We start from the raw sequence: 23,180 nt of genomic DNA, 5'->3' as shown, positions 1-23,180 counted from the left end.
TGCTGGCCCTCTGCTGTCCACCAAGAAACTCACCCTTATGTTCACTGCATGACTTAGAACTGGAGTCAAGATGACTATTCCCTGGTTGAGACCCCCTGACCCAGAGCCATTGTACCCTCTTGTCCCCACCCCCATATTAGGCTTTCTGTATATTCGGACTTTGGACGCGGACTTCTTGCTGATCCCATTCTGCTTCCCAGCTACTTCTGCTCCTCTGCCATCAATACCACTGCAACCTTAGGAGCTGCCTTCACGCCTTGTCCCTAGACTTTGTGGTGACCAGGCTCACCAGCTGTGCACATCCCTGGAGGCGTTGGGTGCAGTGGGTTACTATTTTTGCCTCCTGGGACCCATCTGTCCCGCATTCCATAAGAAGTGCTCATCCTCCTGCAGAGCCTGGTATAAATGGTCTCCCATGCAACGGGGGACTTCAGGGCCCTTTTTTTTTTTTTTTTTTTAAAATTACCTCACTTTTATACCTCAAGAAGTTTGTGACCCAGTTTTGCCTGTGATTCTCTTTTCAGTGTAAAAACGAGCTCCATGGGTTAATCAGATAAGTACCTCCCATCATCTGTTTTCTTGCTCATCTGTCACAGGTTCAGGTGGCAGACTCCCCAAACGTCCATGTTTCTAAAAGGCTCTTGAATCTGGGCTGGATGAGATTTCTTAAGTCGGCCTGTCGGCTGCTGACCACTCTAGGTGGCCACCTTCCTAAAGTGCCTTATCTGACTGTCGGATGTGCTGATCCCCATGTCCATCCCCAAACCCTAAATGGGAAAGAATATGAGCAGGATGTGAAACTTGCTACAAGGCTTGTTAACCTTTGTTGGTCTAATATTGAAATACTAGTGTCCACTTCTGCTTCACATATTTTCACAAGTGCTGTGATTTCATGATACATAAGTCAAGAATGAGCTTTTACCCCAAATGGAAAGAGCAACTAGAGAATTCTTAACATCTTTTTAGTTGTAGTTGGGCACAATACCTCAATTTTATGTGGTGCTAAGGATCAAAGCTAGGCCCTCACACGTGCTAGGCGAGCGCTCTACCACGAAGCCACAACTCCAGCCTTAGAGAACGAACTTAAAACTTGGCTCTAGTGTCTGCAGACCTGCAGGTAAACAAATGCAGGAGATGAAGACACACCTGTTGAGATAGCATGAGAACCTGCCAGATATGGCCAGAAATTCAGGTCACCTATAGGAACCAGGAGGCATCAGGAAAAGAAATATGGATGTGAACATATGAATTGAAGATCTTGCGTGGCGCTTTGTTTCATGTTTGTGCTCTACCCCTCCACCCCTGCTCTACTTAAATTACTTATTGTATCCTTAGTACTTGATCTTTCATCTCTAAGGATCTCAAGATAATGGAATTTGAGCACTGCCTTAGAACCATTATCTGTGTTCTGTTCTAGTAATCACATCCTGCTCACTTGGAGAATCATGGCATTCTGGCAAAAACTGATGGAGAATGTAGTCATATTGGTGAGCATACCTGCAGCTAGGAGATGGGAGATATGTGCTGGCAGTTAGACTGCAAAATTGCTCTAGCAAAACCCTCAGTTTTAACTCCTGGTAGGGAAGATGCTATGCTTTTGATTGACTTCTAACTGGACTGTATACACATGCTTTTCCCCCTTGCAGGTCTGGCCATTTTTATGGTACAGCACAAGCTCTACTGATGGTAGTTTGTGCCCATGACTGTCCCCGTAGAGGGACAACTTCATTTTGTCAACAGTAGGTCAATTTTGGGAAACAAAAGCTTTGTCTTGCTATCAGATTTTGACATTCAGAGATTCGAGGAGGATGGATACTCACTAACGTCTCGTTAAATGGAGTTCTCAAGATTGTGTTAAAGTACTGATCACAAACCACTGAGACCCACGGAAATAGATTCCTGGGGGATCTTGGAGCATAGTGACCATTTCTGGTCTTCTAGAAATACCTGATGGGTTTTATTTTAAAACATACATGTGTGTAAGACAGGTAAGACATACAACCAGTTCAAGATTTAAAGGGGTAAAAGGCATTGGCACACCTATTGCAAGGGCTGCCATCTCAAGTTCATGCACTGGAGTAATAGGGACGGGATGGCCAAAGGGAACTGACAAAGTTTGGATATAAACTGAGGAGTGGAATAGCTGGGTCAAATGGTGATTCCATTCCAAGTTTTCTGAGTAACCTCCCCACTGCTTTCCAGAGTGGTTGCACCAATTTGCTATCTCACCAGCAATGTACGAGTGTGCCCTTTTCCCCATATGCTTGCTGACACTATTTTTATTCTTGACAACTGCCATTCTGACAGTGGTGAGAAATCTTAGTTCTGATTTGTACTACTTCAACTACTAGGGATGTTGAAAATTTCTTATTTGTTGACTGATTATATATCTCCTGAGAATTCTGTTTAGTTCCTTACCATGCTTATTGATTGGGTTGTTTCTTTTGGTATTAATTTTGAGTTCTTCATATATCCGAGACTAATGCTCTATCTTTGCATGTGGTACAAATTTGCTTCCAATACTGTAAGCTGTCTTCACTGATCGTCTCTTTTGCTGAGCTCTTTAGTTTGAATCCATCCCATTTGTTGATTCCTGACTCTTTCTTGTGCCTTAGGGAGCTTAAGGAAGTCAGGGCCTAGTCCAACATGAAGATATGGGCCTATTTTTTTCTTCTAGGTGCAGGGTCTCAAAAAAAAAAAGTTTTTGCGCATGGTGAGAGGGGTTTAACTTCATTTTGCATATGGATTTCCAATTTTCCAACCACCATTTGACTCAGCTATCTCCTTGGTGTATACCCAAAGAACTTAAAATCGGCATACTACAATGACATTGCTACACCAATGTTTATAGCAGCTCAATTCACAATAGCTAAACTGTAGAACCAACCTTAGATGCCCATCAATAGATGAATAGACAAAGAAACTTGTATATACACAATAGAATATTATTCAGCATTAAAGTTAGAGAATAAAATTGTGGCATTTGTAGGTAAATGGTAGAGCTGGGGAATGCTAAGCAAAGTAAGCCAATTGCAAAAACAAAAACAAAAAAAACTAAAAGTCGAATGTTTCCTGAGTGGGTGGTGATCTATGATGGGGGGGGCATGGGAAGAATGCAGGAACTTTAGGCAAAAAGGAGAGGTTAGGGGTAGGAAAGTGGAATGAGATGGACATCATTACCTTAGGTACATGTATGACTTCATGAATGGTGTCACAATACCGTGTACAACCAGAGAATTGAGATGATATGCTCCACTTGTGTATGATGAATTGAAATGCATTCTGTTGTGTACAACTAAGTAGGACAAATAAAAAAGCTTCTCAATTGTTAGCATAGTTGAAAACGACAGAATGTTTTGTGGGTTTAATTGTGCCCAGAAGCAACATGCTTTATCTGTAATCTCAGCACTGCATCGTGAGCATGTGGGCTGGAATGCAAGGACTTGGAGCAAACCTTGACAAGGGATGGGGCCAGGCACACAGCTCATACCCCAGTCACTTCTTATCATTTACAATGTATTTACTTCAGATTCACTGGCCAATTTAAGAATAGTCTTAAAATTAGTGCCTGCCTACATATTTCAAAAGTAGACAAAAGCCTACAAAGATCATTAGTTTGATAGGAACTCTATCAACAAATGAGAGAAGTCCTGATGGTTTGAGTCCCTAATTACTGACTCACATTTGCAGTTTGGTTCTTTCCCACCCAGTTTCACAGCCCTCACTATGCCTCTGAGCCATAGAGGAGCTGGCAAGGTTAGCCCACAAATACTAAGTTCTCTCAAGGTTTCGGGACCGAACGAATAGGACGCAGGCTGGAGTCCCTGAGGGGTGTTGCCTGTGCTGACCTGGTGCTCTTGTGTCTAGCTCATGGAGCCCATCTCGGCCCTTCTCTAGATACGAGACTGTAGAAGCTAAGGTCCTTCCAGTCCGAGAAGCCTGAGCAGTACTGGCAGGGCTTCTAAATGTCTTCTGAAACACTTTCCGTGAAGTGTTTCAAAGACTTCAAAGGATGGGGTTCTGGCTGAGCGCCAGTGTTTGAGATTGCCTGAAGGGAAGGTAGGTCAGCTGAGAAACTGGTTTTGGCCCTTGGTGAGCTTTGTTTAGAAATCCTTCTGAGCCAAGCTGTAGATCTTACAGAGGGAGGTGGGACTTCTGGTCCCTTCTAGCTTTCCATCCCAACTGACACGCGTACGTGCCTTAGTCAGCCCTCATGTTGAGAAATGCCAGGAAACTGGCTCTTCACTGACTAGAACATCATATGGTGGTCTCTGGATTTAGGAGGTGCCCAAAAGGAACCAGGAGGAACTAGCTGGAAGCTGGGAGTCCCCTGTGCTCCTGACTTTGTGCCTCGGTTCTTGTCTGAGAAGGTCTAGGTAGCATGGATGCAGCTTGCTCCTGAGTCCTTGAAGGTAGACCATTTGGTGCCCTCTGTAGAACAGAGGAGACCCCTAATTGTTTCAGGAAAGTGGGTAACAGGGATGTAGTGAACATGAATAAATCAAATTTAATTCCTTCAGAAAGGAATTATAATACTTAGTCAGAAGAATAAGATGATAGACAGAAGGTGACCGAGTGAAAACCTGTGAAAATGAGTAGCATGTCACTTCCAGGCTGGCTCCTGGCCCTGCAGGTGGTGTGGGAACCTGGAGCAGTGCTTTCTGGTAGCCTGAATGTGTGTTGGGCAGCGTACTGTGACCACGAGTGCTGCCATGGTCACGGACGTTGGCCTGGAGCAGTGTGAGCATGAAGCTTGGGCCTGTGGTTGGAGTGCAAGTGGAGGTGGTCCGAGCTGAGGTGGGACTAGTGCTTCTGTAGCTCTCTATTCAAGGTGGCTGCTCCCCTTCTCCTGGGGAATGGGGTAGGATGCTATTGTCCTCAAATTCTTTCTTGTTAAGCCAATAAGCAGCAGGAGGACACTTCATTGAGGGTGGTCTATAGACTTTGTGTTAGTGTTCCGGGGGACTGTTACACTTCAGTGTTGGTATGGGATGACTTTGGAGAGTCTAGCCCTTCTGTAACCTTCTCTTAGGTAACAAGCCCAACTCAGGAGGAAGTTTACCAAAGAATGGAAGGAGCCATAGCTCTTAGGTATGAGAATTCTGTCTGAAAGCAATCTGAATCGTGATCTCTGTGCCATGATAGGCCTGAGGTCAGGTGACTTCTGAGTCTTGTGCTCCATCCAAGTTAGGACTAGGGCCACCATTATTGAGTACCTGCTGTGTACAAGGGGTTCAACAGGTTATCCCACACATCCTCCTGACACATTAGGGGGAGAAATTCAAAGAGGGTTGGTAGCTCACCCAGGGACACAGGCCAAACAGCTGGTATTAAAACCCACATCTAACTTATAAATAGAAAAGAATGGTCTTGTTAAAATAGGTGACTTACTTCCAAAAAATATTTCTTTTTATACAGAAATTTCCACTGAGCACTTAATGCTTATTTTCTACCAGGAACCAAGGAAAGATCTGGGTAGATGTCATCTCCCTTAATCCAGACAATAACCTCTGGATGGGAATTACTGTCTGGGACATCATAGATGAAGATTAGCTGCTTAGCTAAGAGCCCTCGGTACAGAGCTGAGATTTGGATTCTGGTCTGCTTGACTGCAGGGTGTTGTGCTCAACCTCTCTGCTATTGCTCTGTCCTTGACTGGGAACTTAATGTGGCCATCTCTTCTGGCTGAGGCCTTCACGAGTACCACTACTGACCAATGAGAGAACACAGGTTCCAGCATTAGACCCAAGAAGCTGTGACCTATCCAGTGACTCCAGTGACCAAAAGGGGGTGATGTTTCATTTCCGAACAGTCATGAGAAATAAATTCATTGGTCCTGGATCCAGTCAAGCTTACATTTTGGTGTTGACTAGTGAACCCAAGGAATGAGAAAGAGGTAAGTGTGTGCTTCAAAATCAGATAAACTAGAGTTTGAATCCGAGCCTGCCTTTATGAGCAAACTACCCCTGTAGGCTGATCTGCTTCCTCAACAGGGATGGCAAGGGGACCTCATGCCTTGACCTGATGGTGATAGAAGCCCTCAAGGAGATGTGGGCACAGGTCCATGCATAGTGCCTTACCCATGCTAATCCCTGGGCAAATGGTGGCAGATAGTATCATCCCAGAGAAATTTCCTGTCTGTTCCTGTACAGGATATGGAAGCAAAATATAAATGTGGTTATGGAGCAGTTCTCGCAGGAAGGCGTCTTTAGAGGCTCTATTCCTAGAGGCAGAACTGACTTGCATGCAATACCTGCCTTCTAATTCTCAAAGGGTCCCATCTTCCTCATTCAGGACTGGATCCCTGAATTGTATTAAATGTTAAACTTGCGCAAGAAACTTTGGATCTCTTAAATAAAAAGTTCAAGTATGGCTTAATTAGCATGTTTAAGTTTTAGCTGCTGGGTCTTTCTTGATGGGTAGACTGCTTTGAGACTGGCTTAACGTCCATTAAACTTTTCCCAAAAACTGGAGTTGGTCAACCCAAGGCCTGGGGGCTGTTCTGATCTTGGGATTCCCGAGTAGCTACTGGCACTGGGGTCAATGTTGTGGATCTCTTCAACTATTCCACTTTGGTACTTAGAGTACTCAAGTTAGGGTAAGCAGGGAAGAGTCAATGTTCCCTGGAAAAGCTCCCCTCTGCTGAAATAAGCATGTTTTATAAACGGGTAGTCTCTTCGTGTTCTTGAGTTGTAATCTCCTTAAGGATGCCAAGGAAGGACTGGAATGGAAAAGTGGGAACAGAGGATGTGTTCTTGAGCATTTGCTTAGGCATTAAACAGCTAGACGTGTGAAAAGGAATGAAAAGAACAAGTTCTAGTTATAACCTACAATTAAGTTGAAATTATCTAATCACTACCAAAATAGCACAAATAATGTAGGAGCTGACATTTACAAAACACTTGGATATGCTAGTCAAGTAGCATGTAAAACATGACCTGTTTTTCACTATTAAACACTAGTGATGACAGTTCTTTAAAATTACACATCTAATGGTAAATTTATCTGAGTATCTGGAGAGCTTTTTCTTCTGATGACTTTGGCCTGGAATTTCTAAAGCTGTCTCGGGAGTTTGTGTGGCCCTTCCTGTCTTGTCTTCCTGCATGATTTAGTGCCTCCTGGCACCCTGGGTGTGGGGTGTGGGTGCTGGGGTAAGTGTGATGCTGGTGGCTGAGAAGGAGCTGACCAGAGATTGGCTCACAGGCCCCTAGGAAGCACTAGTGTGCCACAGAGCATTCGGCACTTCATCAGAAAGCCATAAAAACAATTATCAGCCTATTGGGGACTTGGAAAAGAAGCTCCACAGATCTGTCCTGGCAAGGAATTCCCAGGCCTGTGTGAGTCACCCATGTTGCTGTGCATTTTCTTTGAAAGATGGATCTGGAGATCAAGCTAGGCATGTCGACTGAGATGCCCTCAGAATGCCTGGAGCAGCTCCTACCAGGCTTATGGAGGGCATTGCTGGCACATGTGGGCATCGGGATAGGGATCCTTCATGCAGCCTGGCCTTGGGGATGCAGGTGCAGCCCATCCTCCCTCTGGCTGTCCACCAGCCTTTGGATTTTTCTGAGGCCTGATCTTTGTCAGGACTTGCTGTATCTGATAGTGGGTATTGGGGTTCTGAGCAAAGCATGCCATTAATGGATCAGGCAAGAGATTACTGACCTGGGCCTTGTGGGAAGGAGTTCAGGCGTCACTCACAAATGAAGTTGTGCCTAGAGTCTAAATCTTTTATACATGCCAGTTTTTTTAAAAAAACAAAAAACAAAAAAAAAACCAGTCTTTGGAGTGTCTTCATTTTTGCTAATGCAAATGGTGTAGGAGCCAAAACCCCAAAGCAGCAACCAAAAACATGCCCTGGACCATGGCCTGGATTAGGTCCTGCTCAGGCCTGAGGGTCTAGACTTAGTAGAGGGTGTTGGCCCTCCCACAGGATATCCTGCTTGAGGGGAGATGGTGGTCAAGGGAGGAAGAACAGGATCTCAATTCTGGAACTAGTATTGTCTAGCAACTGAACTTGGTATGTCACTTTGATCAAAGATGGAGAAACCTCACATTTCCCTTATCAGCTTCCAAAAGTGAAGAGCCTAAAGGGTATGTTTGGTCAAGAACCTGGTCTCTAGCACCCCTGCAGGATTTTCATTAACATGAGCTTGGCTGATGTTACTGTCAAGATAGTATCTGACTGAAAATGCCATTATCGTTGAAGTTACGTGTGAAATTTCCAGACTTCCACTTGAAATCAACATTCAGTTAATGTCTAGTGGGTGCAACCACTATGTTACAAAGCATAGGCATTTAAATTAAATGAGATACAGGTGGGTATCACAGCGCTAACGTCTACATGCTTGGTGTTTGTAACACTCGGGTGAGTTCTGGATTGGTCACTGACATGACTATTGGCTACTGGATACCTGTTACTTTCTCAGATCCATCAGCTGTGCTGTCCCTTGTTGGCAGGGCTTGGGCCCACCAATCCTGTGTTCCTCCATGCTTATAGCACCATTCACCAACCACTGGCCTCTTCAGTGGTGCATTGTGATGTGTCTACCCTTGATTCCCAGTGAGTTATGGGCAGGGGTGGAGACATGTCCATCTTGGGGCACAGGTAAAGGGAGCTTGACAGAGCAAGGAGTCTGGGGTTTCTAGAAGCCAATCATGAAACTACCCTGAGTCTCAACTTCCTCCTCTGAACTTTCTCCAAAGCGTATTTAAAATTAGACTTGTGGGTTTTTTTTTTTTTTTTTTTTTTTTTTTAATTGAACCCAGCGCACTTAATGGCTAAGCTACATCCCCAGCCCTTTTATTTGGAGGCAGGGTCTCGATAAGTTCCCAAGGCAGCTTTGAATTTGTGATCCTCATCAGCCTCCTGAGCCTCTGGGATTATGGATGTGCACCACCATACCTGGCAAAACTCTTAATGGAAATCTTATCCTGCCCCTTTTCTTGATATATTCTTGGAACTGTAGCTTAGCCCCATGGGAAGGTCCTGGAAGACAGTGGGAGAAAGTTGGCCGTTCAAGTACATTCTTTTTTGCCTCATCCTGCTGGAGGTCAAATCTCAGATTCAAAAACTGAAAAATGCATTTGCCACACCTGTTCTTGCAGTGTTAATTATCTAGATTCTATCACTGGTACATCAATTCCTGGAGAATATACAGGATTCTGTGTATGGTGTTGGCTTTTTCACTGCTGTGCCTAAAAGACCTCACCAGAACAATCTTAAATGGAGGAAGTTTATTTGGGGGCTCATGGTTTCAGAGGTCTGTCCATGGACGGCTGGCCCCATTCCTCAGTGCTTGAGATGAGGCAGAACATCATGGCTGTAAAGTGGCAGAGGGAAGCGGCTCTCACGACCAGGACGCAGACACTCTAGTTGTCCGACACACAATGTGTACCCAAAGGCACAACACCATGCCCCATCTCCTTCATCCATATTCTACCCACCTTCAGTTACCACTCAGTTAACCCAGTCAGTGAGTTAATCTCCTGATGGATTAAGGCTCTCATAATCCAGTTACTTCTCCTTTAAACCTTCTTACATTGTCTCACATGAGCTTTTGGGGGACATATCACATCCAAACTGAGTGTCAGAATTTTTGGTTTTATTGGTTATAAGTAGATCTCTAGATTATTCTCTGCCCATCCACAGAGCTGTGTGTGTGGACTTTGGCCTCTAACGGTCCTATGCACTTCCACCCCTTTGCCTCTCAGTGGACTCAGAGTTACTGTCCTTTCCTGGAGCATAGTTTAAGGATGAGCGTTCTCTACCTGTAGACCCTAAGATGATGTGGCATGGATCTTCATTTTCATTTGAGGATTCATCTCTTCCTGTTGCAGAGAACAGGGAATTCTCAGCCCCTCAGGGGGACACTTGTGGCTTTCCAGCACTTTCCCTTTTTTCCTAAGGACAAAAGGTGGAAAGAAGGCAGAGCAGGTGAAGCTCAGCAGTGAGTGTTCTATTCTGAGGACCCTGAAGGACTTTGCTCAGGGAAAGGCGACAGCCTGTCTTGAAGCCCTTTGGCTGAAGAAGCTGGAAAGGCTTCATCTGCCTGCCAGTTTGCCCATGTGTGTCAGTTCAGGAGGGAAAGAGCAGTGTTACCTGTGGATCCCAGAATCCCAAAAGATTCCTGACAATATGTGCAGGAGTTGGGGACATGGTACTTCAGATCTAGCCCTGCCTCCTGCAGGTCTGAAAGTCTAGGCAGATGAGCTGTGTCCACGTGTGCAGTCATGATGGGCAGCTGTTCCTGCTTTCCTTCCCTCTGCAGTGATTCTGCACGTGTGCAGTCATGATGGGCAGCTGTTCCTGCTTTCCTTCCCTCTGCAGTGATTCTGGCTTGGAGAAGCATGGTTGTGCCAAACTGAGTGAAAACTGGAGGTACCCTGAGTTTTGTTCTTCTAAGCTCAGAGTATTTGAGGTCAAAGATAAGGAGTAAGCCTACAACTAATTGACACCATGCCGGGTGTGCAACCAGAGGCTCTCTTGGTGCTTGCTGTTCTGGTGAAAACTGCCTCTGAGTTCTGCCCTGGTACAAACCTTGGTCATTGCTGCGAGAGCATACTGTACCAGATGTGCTTTGAAGTCCGAGTGATATAGCAGAGAACCTGTGCTTACCATGTGATGGTGGTGGTTATATCTGGAGAGATGCTCTGCTCCCTATAGCACTTGGAGGGAATGTAGGGAGTTGTTATGATACTGAACACTTTAGGGCAGGGGGGAGAGCCCTCTGAGCAGAGAACAAAGGGAAGCCTGGTCCTACCCTCCCAGCTCCTAATCCTCACCTGGTCACTAGGGACACAGCAAGGCAGAGCTTGACTGGGACAAGGATGCATGTCTTGCTTGCCTTTTGTCTGGCCTTGCCTGGGTTTTGTGCTTGGGCAGCTAATTTATACCTTACCATGGAGGAGATTCTTTTTCCTTTGGCTGCTGTAATGGCAGATGGGAAGGGTGGCTTTAATGAATTACTGTTTTCTTTTGGAGATTAAGCTTTCATTATAAACATAATTGCTGACACACAGCCTTCTGGTAGTTACATATCATTTGCCAATTAGGATAATGGTCTCAAAGTCCCTTGGAAAGTGACATGGACAAAGTTAAGCCTGTAACTAAGCTTGGGGTGCTGGCAAACGAAGTGCTTTGCCAACTGGAAGCAATATGCACCAAGTCTGCCCACAATAAGCTTGTGCTAAGAGGTCTGAAAATATTCATGACCTTTGAGAAAGATTAAAATTAGTAGGCAGAAACACTGCAGCCAGCTCCAGAAGTTTGTGATGTGGTCATTCCAGAGTGTCTGCCATGCCTGCCTCATGCTTCTGGGACGACTGAAGGGCAGAATGCTGCACTGATTAATTCAGTAATGTGAAAAGTATCTAGGTTTCAAACTGGGGATGAATGTTGTGATGTTTCTACCCCTTTTAGGAGTCTGGGTCTCTTGGGTACTTCCTCCAACTTGGAAAAGTTGACATTTTGGGCCAGATGCCTCTTTGTTAGGGCTGTCCTGTGCACTGTAGGATGTTGAGTAGCATCGGTCTCTACCCACTAGATGCCAGTAACAATGCGTCAGTTGTGATGGCGAGAAATACTCCCAAACAGTTCCAGATGTCCCTTGGGAGGGGACAAAAGTGGCCCTGATTGAGAACCACTGCTCTGGAGCTGGCCCCAGGAGCTGGAGAGGGGTTTAAAAAGCTGCCAGCAATCCCCACAGTAGCCCAGTGTGTGGACAGGGTGGTGAGATGGGACGGATCTGCTCAGACAATTGACTCATTCTCCTCGGAAACCAATACTTCTGCAGTGCCAGCTGTGTGCCTGGTACTGTGTTAAGTCAGACTATCAACGTGGGAGATTATGACTCTGGCGTTCTGAGTAGCTTAAGGGAATGGTGGTTTTGACTGGTCCAACTGACCCTATTCTAGGGTTGTCATGGCCCCAAACTGGATTCTGGAGGTGTCTTACGAGGGAAGGGAGCTAAACTCTCTGGATCTACCGCCTGGTTGTAAATAAAAATGGTGTTGGTAAGAGACAAGAGAAGAGTGGTTTGAAACTGGAAGGATTTGTGGGTAACGAAGAAGGGGCTGAGGGAGTGAACAAGGTAAGAGATGCCGATGGTGTGAGCAGGAGCAGAGTGAAGAAGTTAGCAGTGGAATGAATCCAACTTTCTTTGAAAGAGATCAAGGCTGGAAATGACCTTGATGTGTGGTGGGTTGTTAAGGAGTTTTGGGCTGAATGAAGACTGGGTTTTTTTTTTTTTTTTTTGAGTCCTCTACTGGGGAGGATGTTCTCTGCCTCATGAGTTCATTGTTGGGTTCAGACAAGATACCAATTTAAACATTGGGCCAACCAGATGAAGACTACTGTTCAGGTCTCTGTGTAGACCGTCTTTATAAACAATGACATTTTTACCTTCCCAAACAGAAAGAATCGCTGATATTGGATTTTGAATATGGGGATAATGGGAGTAGAATTTAAGGGAGAATATTCTGGGATGAAATAAAAACTTGCTAAGAGGAGTGGGAGATCAGGGTGAGGGAGAAACATGTGGTCTAGCTGAGTGGTTGGAGGAAGCGGAGGTTAGCCCAATTTCATGGCTGACTGCAGTGATACTTCTTCCTCCCCCAAGTAATGTCAAGTGGAGTATGTGTAGTACTAAAAGGACACACAACCTGGACAAACATGGATTTGAGACGTTGCTAAGGGACAAAAGATACCTAGTGTCTTGGTAAGTTACTGCAGCTGGTTATTGAATGCTAGTGCTGAACTGTCTGGTAACAAGACTACTGGAACTAGAACCTAGATCCTTCTCTTAATAGGAAATCCATTTGAGATAGTATAAAGGAAGAAGCCACAGAACATGCCTTGGGCAACAGGACTCGTTTAACAAAACAAAAAACCCCACCCAAACATTGTTTAAAAATGAGCATTTCTTGGGCTGGGGTTGTGACTCAGTGGTGGAGTAGCTTTCTTTGTACATGTGAGGCACTGGGTTTGATCCTCAATACCACATGAAATAAAGGTGTATTGTGTTTATCTACAACTTAAAAGAATTAAAAAGGGCATTTCTTATGCTAACTTTTTTCTGAAAAACAAGCATATTTTAAAATCTCAGATGCCCCCCCCCCCCCCCCCCCCCCCCCCCCCCCCGGCCGCCCTCTTTCACCAAACTCTTTTCTGAAGATTTGATACCCATGGAACATGGCAGACTTGGGCCCTGGTTCCTTAGAGTCCCTAAGGGTCACAGGGCTTACAACGTCAATGTACAGGTGTTTCACTAAAGTATATGTAGGTTGAATTGGGCAGGGAAACGAGCTCATGCTTTGAAGAGATGAGTAGGGCTCAGAAGCCTAGAGGAGGAAAAACGCATTTCTTCTAGTCGGTTTGTATCTGCCATGGCCTGTGGCAAGGGACCTTGCACTAGTCGAGAAATACCAGGGAGTTTTCACTTGAGACCTCAATGACCAACTTGGAATTTTACATGAAAAGAGATTAATGTACCTAATTTACTCCAGCCAACGAAAGCTCATTCTATATCTTGTTTATAAATCGACATGCTCAAATTATTTACTGGTTCCTGTGTACAGGGTTACTCACATTCTCAAAGAAGGTTGGATTTAGCAATTAAACTAAAATTGTATGTACTTAATCAATGCAATGATTTCAAAATTGAGTTTCAAAGGACAAAGAACAGTCTCTCCAATCCCTGCCCTAGTCACCTGGTTTGTAGATATCTTTATGCGTTGGTCTGTGTGAGCAAGTGTGCACACAAACAAATGCACATGTAATGCTCCATTATCTGATAATCATTATTTCTTTAGCTGCTTTCTCTTGAGGCCACCAAGTAACTGAAGCTTCAATGCTGAATGGAGTATAAATACTCTAGAATATTTATGCTGGCACAGGAAGAAACTTGGAAAACTAAAGGCTTTCCAACCCAACATGGTAGGGGATGACTATAAATCCAAAAGGGAGGGGCTCCAGGAGGACAGCTGACTTTGGGGAAGATGGCCATGAATTCAGTTTTGGGCATGTTGAGGTTAAGATAAGGATGGCTGCCTTGTTTAGGGAGGGTGGTACTGGAGCTACATGGGAGGGGAGAGTTGGTTATTAAGCTTAGGGTTGCTGCTGATGCTGCAACAGCTGGGCACTCAAGGGGCAGGTGTTGAGATAGGACCTGCGGAGATACAGAATGAGGTGGAGCAGTGGAATATTGGAACTGGCAGGCAGGGATCAGGATGGGCAGCCAGATGCCCTTTGCAAGGGATGGCTGCAGTTTGGAATAATAGTTTAGTTAAATAAGATAAACATTACACAACCTAAATGTATAGCTTTAATGAGTTCATTACAAGCTGGATACTCCTGTAATCTTCGTCCACAGGGATATGAAATAAAGCTTTGTCTGCTACCTCAGATATACCAATTTCAGCTCCTTCTCTCCAGTAAAACTTATCTGGGCTTCAGTAATCATTTGTTTATAGTTTTAACACCTAAATATGTGTCTGTAGAACTGTTTAGTTGACCCATAGTTACTGTGTTTTTATTAAAGTCTAGGGTTCCTTCCTCTACCTTCTCAAAACGACTAAACCCCCTGCGCCTAACATCTTTTGAATTGAGTATTCTGTAGAGGGTTCGGGTGTGGGCAACAGCATCTGTCATGTTTTGTGCATATCGGCCACTGATTCTAAAGGCTTAATGTGACTCCCCCAGTCTGAGCAGACTGCAGGGGGGCAGCTGTAGCCTTTGATCTGAGGACACTCAGTATCTGGTACTGTGTTGCCTAAATAGCTCGATGCCTAGTCACTCACTAGTATATAAAACGTGATACTCTAAAACTACTGTCGGCTTTCGCTTGCTGTGGCCAAAATAGGACACAAACAACTTAAAGGAGGGAAAAGTTTATTCTGGCTCATGGATTCAGAGGTTTCCATCCATAGTTGGCCAGTTCCATTGCTCTGGGCCTGAGGTGAGAACATCATGGCTAGAAGGTTGTGGCAGGGAGAAGCTGCTCAACATGAACAGTGTGGCAGCTGAGAAGCAGAGTTGGGGAAAAGATGGGCTAGAGAAGCCCTTCCAGGGCACACCCTCAGTGACAGATTCCCTCCAATTTGGCTTCATCTCCCAGTAGTCCATCTAATGGACTAATCCACTGGTGAGGTCAGAGCCCTCATGATCCAATTACTACCCCCAACACCCAACCCCACCAACACAAGACTTTGTGGTTTGCACCTGGAATGTCCTCTATGTCATTTCCTTTAAACTGATTTGTTATACTTCTGTAGAGTCGTGTTACTAGTATCTCTTCATTGATCCCCCGGAAATACACTCCAACTGGGAAAGACGGAATAGTGCCTAGATTTTTTTTCACCTCTCATCAAGATAATGATTGATTTCATGAACACATGAACCTAAATGTATCTGGGTTTGATCAACTGCACTTACTATGTTTGAAGGTTGAATTGTTGGAATTTTGGCCACTGGAACTCGCCTTCTAGGTGGCTGCTTAATCTTCGGTGTCCTTGATAGCTTCCTCTTATGGTATAATAAGCAAGATGTTTCATTCCTCTGCACTACTTGCCCCAGGCCTGGAATTGGCCATTGCTCCAGGAAAGCCTGGATTTGTTAACAAAAAACACTCTCAAGACTACAGTACGAGTGCTTGGCTATTGGGTTGTCAGCATTTCTGAGCTGCTTCAGTGGACGAAACTGAGGTATGTTTAGGCTTATGTTCAATATGTGTATTCATTTAGGATCAGATAGCTTATGAAAGCATACTGAACACAAACTCAAATTCTATACTACAAAGTTTTCATATAAACTCTATATTGCATCGATGTCTTACTTTTTCCACCCTAAGTATTCAAGTTCTCAAGAACATAGTAGACAGAATTAGAATATCCCATATTCACTCATTCTACTTCAAACTCCACTCACGGAAGTACTGGAACAATACTATTGTCGCCAGTAATATAATAGCTGAGAACAGTGGAGATTTTCATTTATTTTTTAGTAATTTTATAACTTTTTCAGAATGCATAGCCCTTGTAAACCATGTTTTCTTCAGCTTAGCTCCTGTTTAAGTCCTGCAAGTACCTTCATGTTTAAAGTTCACCAACCCTTATGATATTACTAGTTATTTTGTATTATAAACACCTTCTCTAGATTAAGGGGTTTATTGAGGTTAAACACTTCTGATAATTTCAAGATACCATTTTTATTCCCCCCTTCATACATATGTAGTAATCTTCCAGAACCTGACTTTGAACTTACTAAACACACAGCAGATATGCAATTCTGGTTGTCAGGTATTGTAAGATAATAAATGACTTATGAAAACACAAACATTTTGGAACAGTTCTTTCCCCCCAAACGTGTTATTTGTTAGCATATACTGGGTAAGTTGCTTTAAAAAATTTTAAATGTTTCAATTTCTAGTAGGTAATTTGTCTATAGATCCACTTAAACACAACTCCTTGGAAACCTCGAGTTGAAGAATGTTAAAGTTGGCGATTAATCCTTTTTTCAAAAGGGCTGAGATTTTGTATGTTAACATTAGTATTCATATTTAGAAACTTGCTATAATATTTTCTATAAAGTGCTAATTTTGGAAAGTAATACTTATTTCTTAAATCACTTGTTTTCACTTAGATTCCCCAAAGATGATACATATATTGTAGGAAAATTTTCTTAGTTTTGTGTTCCCTTGCTTTGGGGACTCATTTGTATTGTAGACCCTCTTTGCCTATTTGCAATGAGTGACTGTCTATACATCAAAGAAATGAATATGATGCAAAAGTTTAAAGGGGGACATTTCTCTACATCTCTAAAGCATTATCTGTCATGTTTCCTTTTCCAATTTAGTCTTTTAAATTTATTCAAATTATTCGAGTTCTATCATCTCAAGTTTTCCTAATTCCAATTTGTCATTTCTCTCATTGTGAAAAAGTAGATTACAAATTTGTTTAGGTATGCCTTTTTTAACATGTTTTCATTGTCCTTGGGGATATTTAACTCCTTTCTTTATAATAGCTCTGCATGAGATTTGACCTCAATATAACTGTTGCTCATTTCTATGAAACTAGTTTTCCTGAACCTTGATAAAGAGGCTTGGTTCATAATTCTTCGAGCTTGCTTGTCTATTTATGATAGCATCCAGAAACATGACTGAATTGCTTTATTTCTGGCGTCTGTTCCTATCTCACTTCTATTTTCTCCATCTTTCCTTTATATTATCTTCCTCCATTTTGCTTCTACTTGCAGCAGTTTCTCCTAAGTCCTGGGGGCCAGATGTAAAAATACTTTTTAATTCTTTTTAGTTGCACATGATGCTAGAATGTATTGACATACATGGAGTACAACTTAACATCCTTGGTTGTACATGATATGGAGTTACACTGATCTTGTATTCATATATTGAACATAGGAAAGACAGACTGAATTAGGAAAATTATGTTTATTATGCTTATCACCCATCCCTTTCCTTCATTCTTCTTTGCCTAATCCAATGTACTTCTGTCTGGAGCCAACTTTAAGAATGCACAAGGACTAGATGGCTCTAGAGCCTTGAGCCCAAGATTTGGGCTTGTTGACTTTGCAAGTTGTTGGATTGGTCAATGTCTCAGCTTAAGCTGTTCCTAAACAGACCTGCTATTCTATCCAATGAATACTTGTCATTTTGGGTTCTCTTGTTCCCAGGTCTACTGGGTGCCTCATTGCTTCCTTTCAATTTCTATTGTACAGACAATAATACCATGCGTATCTCGTGGCTGTTGGTGGTTTGTCCTCACCAACTTAAATTTTAGTTTTGTGGGATTTGTTCTCACCCACTTGTATTTTGACATTTGTAATTTTATAAGTTTTTATAGGTCTCTGGCTGTCTGGTTACTTTTTAAAGATGCTTTCAGAAAATGATCTGTTTGTGACTCAAAGTTGTAAGGGTAGTCTAGAGATTATACCCTTCCCCCCTACTATATTTTTGAGTTTAGATTTCAGAAGGTTGTTATTGCCTCCACCTTTATTGAATTATCTCCCCATTGGTGATCTTGGATACAATTTTTATGAAATTCTTTCATAGAATCTAGTTTTTCCTCTGACCCCCTCCCCCCCAAAACTCCACAATAACAAATGGCTTCAAGAAAGAAGTTTCCTACTACAATGCGAGAAAGTCCAGGGGCTTTCTCCAGGGCTACTGTGAGTTTCAGAGGCAGCAGGGATGTGGTTACCTCTAGTGTTCTTTAGCAAGTCTCCTTACAGTGTAGAATGTTTGCTTGATCTCTGGTCACTGCTTCTGTATTCCAGGCAACAGAGCTGAGGAAGGGCTTCTTAAGACTTCCTAGGAGTTTTCTCAAAACACTTCTGCTTGCCTCTGGCCAGAATTGGCTTACAGGTAGCGTCAGTCATGGAAATGAATCCTTTTAACTGGCTGCGTATCTATCTGGAGTAATAGTGGAGCTCTTTTAATGAGGATGGTATTGGACTAGGTAAGCTGGAAAAGAATGGACTTTTCCCATATGCTTGAACAGAATTATAGAAAGTTGGTAATTATGCAGGAATTTAAAGGGTATTTTGAGTATGATTTTTTAATTGGAACACTTTTCTTATCAAACTTATGCTGTTCTGCAAATGAAAGCAATTCAGTGCTATGAAATGAACTTTTTGCACATACCTTGAGATGCTGATGGTATCAGTGTAGATTTGCAGCCTCTTGGAGGTGGCTGTGGGAAAGATGGCTATCATGGTCTTCCCAGCTGTGGTTTCTGTGATGCTGTTCTTTGAATAGTGACTCCAAGTCCTGAGGGCACTGCAGTGTGGATTGAGGGAGTTCCTTGGCTTAATCTTGTCTCTAGCATTAGGTAACCATGCACCTAGACTTTGAATATATGCCCAATGGTGAGTAGTGAGGACTGGGGCATCTTTTCTTTTGCACACTGGAGCTTCACTGATAAACTAGAATTAGAGTCTGAGTCTTAAAATGGTGTCTTGTGTAAAGTCTTAGGTAGAGAGAAGTCGCCCCTTTTTTGACATTATATATGGCAAATATTCATAATCTTTAGATCTTTAGTTTAATTTTTACTATACACGATAGTAGAATGTATCCTGATGTATAATACATAGAATATAACTTCCCATTTTTGTGATTGTAATGATATATTACTGGCTGTATGCTCGTAGATGAACATAAAAGTTAAGTATGATTCATTCTGCTCTCCCATTTAAATTTTTTAGTTGTAGTAAAAACATGCATCAAACTTACCATTTTTTACTTTTTCCACATTTTTATTGGTATGATAGTTGTACATAGTAGACTTGTTACATACTTGTATATGTACACGTTATCACAAAATAAATTGGCTGGTCTCTCCCCAGGACTTCACCCCTTCCCCTCTCTCCTACCCCTTGGTCCCTTTTCTCAACTGATATTTTACTGTTTATCAAAATTAAAGATGCTTTCAAGTAAACATGTATTAATGAGATTCAATGTAATATTTCAACAAATGCATACAGCATAGCATGCAGTAATCAAATCTAGCCTTTATTCAACCTCCCACTCCCTCCACCTCTTAAAAACCATCCTATATTCGGGTTGGCTCTCTATTTTGACCTCCATATGAGATAATATGCACTACGTGTCTTTTGTGTTTGGCTTATTTTACTTATTGTTCTGGCTCCATCCATTTTTCTGACAAGATTTCAGTAACCAGATGACCTGAGGAACTCCAAAAACTCAAGTAATCAAGTTAAAAAAACAATAGACACTTCTCAAAATGCAAAATGCAAATATGCAAAAAATATTAAAGGCTCAGTATCATCAGCCATCAGGGAAGTGCAAATCAGAAGTACACTGAAGGCTAGAGTTGTGACTCAGTGGGAGCGCTTACCTCACACATGTGAGCCCCGGGTTCTATCCTCAGTGCCACATAAAAATTGATTGTGTTCACATAACTAAAAAAAATTAAAATATTTTTAAGCAGATACACAAAGGATATTTTTTAAATGCCCTAACTTTTCTTTATTGCTAACCATTAAAAAAGAAAAAGCCTGCTGCTGATAGAGGTTGGAGTGATGGAGTTCTCTGTAAGACCCTCATACCACTGAGACTAGGGGAAAATGTCTTTTTTTTTTTTTCTTTAGGGGAAAATGACTTCAGTTGCTATAGTTGACTTTTTTCCCTTGTCATAAAATCCTATTCCCACTAAACAAACATACATCGGGAATCTTAACATGAGCAGCATGTGTGTGGTGCAATTATTCACAAGTCATTGCTTCACTTGCAGGAAAGTGGATGGAACTAGACCATTATGTTAAGTGAAATACTTCAAAGTCAGAAGGGTGAGGGTTGTAGGCTCTCATACACAAACTAGAGGAAAAAGGAAAAGGGGTGGGGGCAGGATGTCATGAAAACCAAAATGAGATCAACAGAGGAAAAGGATCAAGGATGGGAGGCAGGGAGGAGGGGCTGTTTGGGGGAGTGATATTGGCCAAATTATATTCTACTGCATGCACCTATAGATGTGTAACAAATCACATCAACATACACAACAATAATGTAATAAAAATGGGGAAAATAGTCATTGCTTCCAACTACCTTCAAATACCAACAGGTTCTTCTCTCAAGGTTCAAGGTCTTCTTTGATAGACTCAAAATATACTATAGCTAAAACTACATATTTTTATACTCGACTGATCTTTTTCTCTGTAGAAGTTCCAACCTCATCTTCCTCTAGCCTCTGCATATGAGAGCACATATGACCCTTAAGCTTCTGAGTTTACCATTTTAATTGCATAGTTTGGTAGTGTTAAGTACACCCACATTGTTGTAGAGCCAATCTTCAGAATTTTTATCTTACAAAAACCCTATTAAACAAGGCCCATTTCCCACCCCCACCTTCATTTAGATCCTGACGACCCCTAAGGCAAATAATATTCCATCATTTGTAACAATCTTTCTAGGTTCTTCTGTCACTGGAGAACCAAGTTGCTTCCACTCTCTGGTTCTTGTGGATAATACTGCTATAAACATTGATATACGAATGTCTGAGACCCTGCTTTTGAGTATTTCTGTGTATGATACACATGGAAGTGGTGGTGACAGATCATATGGTAGGTAGGGGTATGTTTAGTTTGAGGAACCAGCGCATTTCCTGCAGTGGCTGCACCATTTTACCTTCCCACTGACGACCTGTGAGTGTCGGTTTCTCCACATCCTCAACACTTACTATTTTGATACAAGTTCTAATGGGCATGAAGTGAGACAGTGGTTTGGAATAAGCTGCCATTGTGTTTTTTAAATCCTTAATTGTCTCTAAGGGAAGAAATCCTAAGGTATCCTCCCCAGAATAAATAGGTATTTGGAGTATTGCAGGTTCTCAGGTGGCCCAGGTGCAGCCACCTGGACTTAAGCTCCTTATGCACTTAGAGTGCTGTGGTTGACACTTATTGAAACTGTAACCTCACTGTAATTGTGCCTGTAGGCTGAGGAACTATATCTTCAAAGTATAGTGTAAGTACAGAAGTTAAAGCAAACTGTTTCTTTATAAAAATCTTCACAGGGGAAACTGGTTTGCTTTTTTCTTTAAACGCAAAGAATGAGTTGCTATTCCTTAAATGACTTTTTTTTTTTTTTGAAGGGTTGAAACAATGATACTTGAGATGCTAAGCTCTGAATATTGTCATTACTTCTGATTCTACGCCCCCCCCCCAATAAAACTGTCAATGTAACATCCTGCTGTAATTTTGGAAGCAGGTGTTCAGGTCCCTCAGTGGTGATGAGGTCCTGCATTTGCAGGGTAAATGGAGTTGTAGAATAATGCTAAGTGAGGTAAGCCAATCCTGAAAAACCTAAAGACTGAATGTTCTGATATGAGGATACTGACTCATAATGGCAATGAGGGAGCATGGGAGGAATGGAGGAATGTCAGGGCGAAGGAGAGAAGGGAGGGGGAAGAAAGGGGTAGGAAAAGTAGAATGAGTTAAACATTACCCTAAGTACATGTATGAAGAAATGGAGTGAAAATACTTTGTACAGTGACATGAAAAACTGCTGTAATATGAAATGAATGGCATTCTGCCATGTGTAACAAGTTAGAATAAACTTAATAAAGGAAGAAAAACAAAACCAAATAAGGTCCTTTGATCATAAACACCCGGAATCTTTGCTTTCAATTTCCCCTTGGTTTCTGCTGTTGGTCATTCTCCTTTGCTATTCTGTGTGCTCTGTGCTTGTTTCACCTTGTCATTCTGGAACACCTTTCTCAAGTCATGCTTGCTTTCCACGTTTGAGGATGTTATTGACTGACTTTAGCCATTTTAATAGAACTGAGTTGCTTGAATGATAAAATTTAAGTGCATAGTTACATAACATTAAGTACATGTTATTGTGTCCCCTCATCCATCATAATCGTCCACATCTCGTCTCGCAAAACAAACTTCATACGCATTGAACTATTGGTCTCCTCCTAGTCCCTGTTGGCCCTCATTGACTTGTCTCTACAAATATGACTATTCTAGGGATCTCCTATATGTAAGTGGAGTTATACAGTATGTCTTTTTGTGATTGGACTTTCTTTACTTGGATTAATATTCCCATGTTTTAGCATGTGTCAGAATTTCTTTTTTTTTTTAAGACTAAATAATAATCCATTGTATGTACATACCACATTGTTTAACCACTCCTGTTGATGGACATTCCATCTCTTGGTTATTGTGATTTCTGTGAACATGGGTATGTGAATGTCCAACACACTGCTCTTAATTCTTTTGGACATACACCCAGGCATGGGATTGCTGGATCCTGTGTTAATTTCATAAACACACTTTTGGGAGAAGGAAACTGTTGCCATGCCATATTGGTTTGGATTTCAGTTCATTAGATGCTGGGCGCCTGCAGGGGGTGGAGCCGGCATGTGGTCTTGCTGGCTTGTTCTGTTAGTCATGGGATGTCAAACAGCTGGCAGGTGAGGAGGATCACTGCACATAGACCCTCATGCTACCTGGGCAGAGCTTTAAGCCAGTGGCCCTGTACTTATCCACATGTGCTCTGTACTTTACAGCCTCCGCCCCAAGTTCCCGTCAAAATAGGTAAAATTCTGACCATTTCCTGCAATGAAGAAAGTTGGTAGTACTCCAACTCTCCGGCCATCTTTGCAGGGATGCTTCTGAGTGCAAGTGTGGTGATGAGGGAGGCATGGGG

At 42.5% G+C, this 23,180-nt stretch overlaps 1 protein-coding gene across 9 annotated transcripts in view; it reads left to right on the top strand.

Annotated features, from left to right (window-relative positions):
- Fhod3 (formin homology 2 domain containing 3) overlaps nt 1–23,180 on the top strand; it is a 425,688-nt gene that overhangs the window by 71,313 nt on the left and 331,195 nt on the right. The gene's annotated exons all lie outside the window — the stretch shown is intronic.

This window comes from Callospermophilus lateralis, chromosome 17, assembly GCF_048772815.1.
Source record: "Callospermophilus lateralis isolate mCalLat2 chromosome 17, mCalLat2.hap1, whole genome shotgun sequence".
Lineage (NCBI taxonomy): Eukaryota > Metazoa > Chordata > Mammalia > Rodentia > Sciuridae > Callospermophilus > Callospermophilus lateralis.
The sequence above is the reverse complement of the archived record's forward strand: the minus strand, read 5'-3'. Positions and strand labels throughout refer to the sequence as shown.